The following is a 7,500-nucleotide window of genomic DNA, read 5'->3' on the forward strand; positions in this document are numbered from 1 at the left end:
ATCATACACGCAAGGCATATACAAAATTATCAATATTTCCCCTGAAAGTGAATCACGACAAGATACATCTATTTATCAATATTATATATATATATATATATATATATATATATATATATATATATATATATATATATATATATATATATATATATATATATATATATATATATATATATAAACCTTACGCCTCGCCTATAACGGCAGAGACCAACACAACTCTTCTCTGAGCAAGTATAAAAGCGGAGTAGGTCAGCCACAATTAACTTAAGACGTCTACGAGGGCAATGTCCCTCTCCAATGAAATTAATTCTTGCAAACGAAGATACTCGAGGTTGCACGTTAAAGGGGAAAACCTCTTACCTATGGGATGGCTCCCTGCATGGCTCCTCACGGGCTATTCAACCCCCGACGTGCAATGCAACACAAAGATCCTTGATCATGGAGAGGTACGGCGAGGTAAGGCGAAGTACGGCAAGGTACAACGCATGCAAATCCTTCAGACCTGGGGTCCCTACGTCAGCCCCACCTCTACGTGCGCTCCTTGCACGAGAGGGGATACAAAAAGCAAAGAAGAGTCCCACGTGACTTACGTGCTTGCCAGCAAACGTGTACGTGCCGACGTCAAGAAGAAATCAGTCGCGAGTGACACTTTCCTCACTCGCTAAATCCACAAAGCGAAGCAAATATAATTCCGTGGATGAAGAAGAAGTCAAACTTGAATTTCGATAATATGGATCGCTGCAGCGTACGTCTTGTAAGGGAGAAAATATTGCCCGAATTAGCGTCCTGAACACTCAGCAACCCGACCACAGCCTCGTCGCTGACACCCTTGGTCGATCCAACCAAAAGTAAACAAAACAAAAGTTAATAACAGTTGTTCAATAGTAACAACTACTAAAGGGGGGGGGGGGTACTGAACAAAAAGATGAGCTCTAACACTGACAGTATACTGAAATAAAAATAAATAATGTAACAGTATATAAAAAACACACACACGGACGTAACACATATTATTATTATTATTATTATTATTATTATTATTATTATTATTATTACCTAAACCAAATCCTAATTGTAGAAGCAGCATGATATCAGCCTAATTGCTGCAAACAGGGAAAATTATACCGTGGAGGAAAGAAAATAGGGAAATAAATAAATTACACAAGAAGTAATGAATGATTACTATAGAATATGTTAAGATCACTAACAACATTAAAATATACCTGGCATATACTGTATAAACTATTAAGAGAGACTTATGACAGCCTGTTTAACATAAAAAAAAAAAAATTCTCTGCAAGTTTGAGCTTTTGATGTTTCATCGATTAAACTACTCGATTAGGAAAATGAATCCACTATCTGAACACAGCTGGAATAAAACTTCTAGAATACTAAGCAGTATCGAGACTTATGATGAAGAAGGCATGACTGTTAGAATTAACTGCATACCTAGTATTACCTAAACTTTAAGGATGGCACAGTCTGGAAGGATCTAATTGCAAAGGATTGACCGAATTATGAAACATCTTATACAAAGAAAAAGAGATTTTTTTATCTGGTCAACTAGCTTAAAGGCAAAGAAGGTGAGTGACCTGAGGTGACCCACAGATAGGAAATAATGGTAGATTCAACAACTATTAACTGAGCTAAACTAGATTTAGAGGTGGCAGTCCTGTTCCAGTCCCCTTCTGTATCCTTGTTTCTTTAGGTTTTGTTTGTTGAGCATTTATTCATACTTCTTTATCATGGTTTTGTCGTTGTTTATTCATGCTTGAGCCGTTGGTTATGAAGTTTTTTCTTTAATAATCCAATATTTCTGCTTTATCTGGTGATTGATCACGCTTTTTCTGAGGATCTTTCATGCTATGCTGATAGTTATTCCTGACGTTAACTCGGATTATTGATGTTTTTTTTTTTTTTTTTTTTTTTTTTTTTTAATATCATTCATCCTATGTCAATCTTTGGATTTCTGTTCATCAACGATTAATGATGGTTTTATCAATAAATCAATCCCCTACATATTTTAGGCTTAACTCCCAGTCCTATTACCCTGGCAGTAATAGGTATTGAAAAGCTCTTTTTTTAGTTTGTTAATAATAATTTTTTTATGTTTTAAACTCTGGATGACATAGCTCACGCCGATATGTCCTTTTCTTTCCTAACCCTATACATCACTTATATAAATATTTTATATTCCATGTAATGAAATGCTTTCTGGAGAGATCTTATAGTTTCAAAGCTAATGGCTGCTTAGAAATAGTGGTATAACATCTGTGTGCTTAGATTTTCATTCCACTTATCATTGTAGTTGCATGTTATCACTCTTTGTCAGTATTTGGAATATTTTTCTAATGTCTGGGTGTTTTAAGGTTTCCTCTCGCCTTGGTAGGAATTAACCAACAATATTTGCTTTGTTCAAGTATTATGCTCTTACCTATGTATCAATTCTCCTCTGTGAGTATTATTTCCATCAGTTCCACGAAGGACTAAAAGGTATCATACATACTCTCCTTTCTTCTTAATTTTCTTCTTCTTTCGATCTTATTATTCACACTATATAGTAGGGTCGGCCGAGCTTTATGAGTCTCATAACACTTGCAAGTCAACCTTCTACCGTATCCTTACATTCTTCGGTTTATTGTTTATAATTTTGCGGTTTTCCTTTTGGCCGTTATATGGAACAAAGGTGATCTAAAGATGAGCACTATTGTCAGTGGAAGCTTGCTTGTAATCAATTCCTTATATTTTCTCAATTCAAAATATTACCTAGTTGTTGCATTGTAACCTTCGTAGAAAAAGTAAACTTAATCTATTCCAAAAATAAGAAGAGAGTTCAAGAGATATGGGATGTTTACAAAATATTCAAAAAGAAATATTTAAGTCAGTTAAATGATGAATAATTAAAGTTATCATATAAGAAAAGGAGAAAATTATTTTGGGGTCTTGCTTATAAAAAGGGAAGGCTTATTTCCTTAATGCATGATTATTAATATTTTGGTAATAGGTAATCCAATAAAAAGAACGTTTGCTATGATGTATCATGTTAAATAATGGTTAATATTTTGGTGGTACATCTTAACTTGTCTTACATTTTTCTCTACTTTATTGTCAGGTCTTACTCATAAGATATGTAGATGCTGATTTTCTGTCAAAATAAAAAAAAATACAGCAATGAATTTGGTAAAAGCTGTCTCTAAACCTATTGCTTATAAAGGATAGACTTAGGACCATTCATGTTGGCCGGAAAAACCGAAGAAAATCTAAGCTTAAAAAAATAAGTTCTCGATAACTTATATGATTTTAGATGATCTAAATAATATGTATGTAAGTGGAATGATGTAAACTTCTGACTTTATGATATTTGAGAAATAGAGCTTCTAGTTATATGTAGTTAATCGTACATATATTAATTACAAATTCTTTGGTATTTCGTTACACCGTTTTTAAATCCTGGGTTATTCAGAATTGATAGTTCCATATATAACACAATTTTCTTCCGTGTTTATTGGAATAGGTAATAAGATTTAATGAAATCAATCAATAAGTATTTTTGTCTAAATATTACGGAAAAATATTCTAAAGAATCATATCTACGACTTTAGATATATTTATTTTATGTTTGGAATTGACACTTGATTACATTACATTTTTATTTATATATATCTCTTACTATTTCTTCATTAGTTCACAATTGGTCAAATTAAAATCCAACAACATTTCTCCTCCTCTTCTATGTTAACATTAATTATCACGAAAAAAATGTATTATGAAATTAAAAAAGTATGTGGGCAAAAGGTTAAATTAAGCCGCCCCTCTGGTCTCATGTCTGATCTCCCATTTTCCCAGATAACAATGCGAAGAAAAACACAGAACTGACCATAATATCACTTTATATCTCGTTTAGAGGTACTAATGAACGCTAATTAGATCATAACAACACACATACACCAAAAAGGAAAGTATAATTGTATATTATTACTTCCTAATATAGCACAATCTTATTTTTTAAGAGGTACATAACGATCAGAGTTGTCACTCATTAAAAGATAAGAATATAGACCGCGTTTACAACAAAATATTTAGCGTGTTTAAATAAGATCACTCATTATCTTTTACAAATGCACGCAACCCGTAAGAATTGACGGTTTAATATTCAGTTATATACGGTATGACTACTGAAATATTTATCTCTCTCTCTCTCTCTCTCTCTCTCTCTCTCTCTCTCTGTCTATATATATATATATATATATATACACAGACATATATATATATATATATATATATATTTACATATTCATATGTATATATATCCAGACACTTGCTCTTTATAAGGGGAGTTGTAGTACATTACATCCTTCTGTCTGGTTAGGGTTCATTTTCACTTTGCCTACATATACACCGAATAGTCTGGCGTATTCTTCATATATTCTCCTCCATCTTCATACACCTGACAACACTGAAATTACCAAACAATTCTTCTTCTCTCAAGGGGTTAACTACTTCAGTGTAATTCTTCAGTGGCTACTTTCCTCTTGGCAAGGGTAGAAGTGACTCTTTACCCATGGTAAGCAGCTGTTCTAGAAGGACACTTTGTATCATGCTCTTCTACTGTCTTAGATTAGAGTTCTCTTGCTGGGTACACTCGGGTACACTATTTTATCTTTTCTCTCTTCTTCTTGTTTTGTTAAAGTTTTTATAGTTTAAATAGACAGTATTTATCCTAATGTTATTACTGTTCTTAAAATATTCTATTTTTCCTTGTTTCCTCTCCTCACTGGGCTATTTTCCCTGTTGGAGCTCCTAGGCTTATAGCACCATGCTTTTCTAGCTAGGGTTGTAGCTTAGCAAGTAATAATAATAAAAAAAATTCTTCCGGAAAACACATGGTAGGTTTTTTATCATCACTGCTATTAAAGATCAACCATTTATTAACGTATTGTATGAACATTTCAAAATGTACTTCTGTTGACACTTGAATAGCTAAAACATTGAATTTATCATAGCGATAGAGTGTTGACTTTAATGTAAAAGCTGTTTTACATAACTTTTTATAAAAATTCTTCGTCTCCTTTGGTCAAACTGATTCCAGTGAAAAATCTTTCAGATTTCAACTGCCAATTTAAGAACACAGTTGTGCAGCTAACTTCCAAAGAAGCTGTTTCTTAAAGTAACACAGATAGCTCATCGTTAGTGAAATGTAATCATCTCTCACATCCTGCTACTCACTTTGCACCAGGTATTCCAAAGATGACAAAACTCGATGACATAAACACTTCTTGTCAGCTCTTCCTTAGTTTCCACCATTTACTTCCTCTCAAATCACATGAATGGTCAACACTCTTCCCGGCACTAACGCCTTTCAACCTGTCCATGTGACCAACTCACCAAATAAGACTTTTATGATAATTCACATATATACTATTTTTTAATCCATTGCGTCTTACGTATATTTATCTTGTGCCACATATATAACGCACACACTCAATCTAAAATATTTCCATCTCTCCTTTGCTATAGCATTTGACACCCAAGCGTCAAGCCCCCCCCCCCCCCTTGAAATAAATATACGTAGCTTCACACTATCCTTCTTCATCCCGACCTTTATTTGACAATTATGCATGTTTTTGTCAAAACCTTTGCAGAAAGTCATATTTCATTGATTTACCTTTTCTCTCTCCCCAGTCATCAAACGCATAAACTTCCAAATACCTATAGCAAACTATGATAACTTCTTCTGCCACCCTTCCTGCTAACCTTTTCCCATTTATCTTGATTCAAACAAACACACACACAACCACGCACAAACACACACACACTCACACACACACACACACACACATATATATATATATATATATATATACATATATATATATATATATATATGTGTGTGTGTGTGTGTGTGAGTTTGTTTGTATATTTATTTATATATATATATATATATATATATATATAAATAAGTTTTATTGTTCATCTTTCCTGTATCAGTTTGCATGTTTCATAATTCTTCCAGTTCTTTCGTACTACTCCTTTTCCGTGACTGATTGTTATGTTGGTAGTTGCTGGAAGATTTCTTCAACTTTTTATACAATGAATATTCACATCTATCTCTACTTTTTCTTCAGGTAACAGGTAATATCTCTGAGACTGTCAATCTTTTCCTGCACTCTATAGCGCAATCATCCTTTTCATAGTTTTGTTGTCTTAGCTTTTCAATGTCATATATGTATGGATGTTTATATTACCTTTCCTGGTCTTCAGCTTGTGTTTAATTGTTGAGGCAAGTTGGTGGTTGCTTCCCATATCAGTTCCAAGTCGATATCTTATATCCAGTAGTGATATTTTATATTTTCTATTTATTGCTAAATGGTCAATTTAGTTGCAGTATTTTCCACACAGAGATGTCTAAGTATATTTGGGTTTATAATTGTGTTCAAACAGTGTGCTGACTATTAAAAAGTCATTAGCTAAACAAAAAGTGGCAAATCGAACACTATTATCATTTATCTCGCCTACGTCATGGACGCCCATGCATTTATTGTTACCTAGTTTTGCAGTCATGTCCCCCATACAATAAAGAATATCACGTTTTATCACCTTGTAAACCACCTTCTGTAATTTCCCTGAGAAGTTGCCCTTTCGATTGGTATATGCTTCATCAGTAGGGGCATAGCATATCATAATTGTCATACTTCTAAGACTAGATTTAAGTCTTGCAAACATAATTCTTTTATCCACTAGTTACCATTCCTTTAATTCTTGGCTAGGTTATTTGCTCAAAAGCAATCCTACTCCTTGATAGTGAATGCCATCCTCTCTCCCAGAAAGTAAGAACCACTTTCCTCCATGTATTGTTCCAGCGACTGCACCCAGATACAGGACAGAAAGTTGGAACCACTTTCCTCCATGTATTCTTCTAGTGACTGCACCCAGATACAGGACATATTTTACAGAAACTACCATAAGCTACTCTAATAAACTTATTCTTTTTTACTAGCCGTGACATTCTTCATACCCTTCTCCCACTTAAGGATGGCTCGGGACTAAGGGTCCTTTTCACCATCTTGGAGTTCATTGAAGTTTCATGTGCAAATTTCTTGAGTTTTTTCATTGGATTCGTTGATAGCAATTTGCAAAAACCAACTTTTTAATCTACTCTCAAGAATATTATCCCCATACCTACTCATACTTCTTTAGCCCGTCAGCCATGATAGTTTTCGGACTGTGGCCGCTATTGCTCAAGTACCTTTTTGGAGCCATATGAGAGAGTTGAGCGTTACTGATGATCAGGAGTACAAAGCCATCCAAAAGGATACGGCTACTTCATACTTAAGATAGTAAAAATCCTAATAAACTCTGTATACCCCTCATACTGTATATATAATTTTATATATATATATATATATATATATACATACATATATACATTCATATATATATATATATATATATATATGTATATATATAGATTACATTTATATATATGTATATATATGT

This window comes from Palaemon carinicauda, chromosome 6 (assembly GCF_036898095.1).
Source record: "Palaemon carinicauda isolate YSFRI2023 chromosome 6, ASM3689809v2, whole genome shotgun sequence".
NCBI lineage: Eukaryota > Metazoa > Arthropoda > Malacostraca > Decapoda > Palaemonidae > Palaemon > Palaemon carinicauda.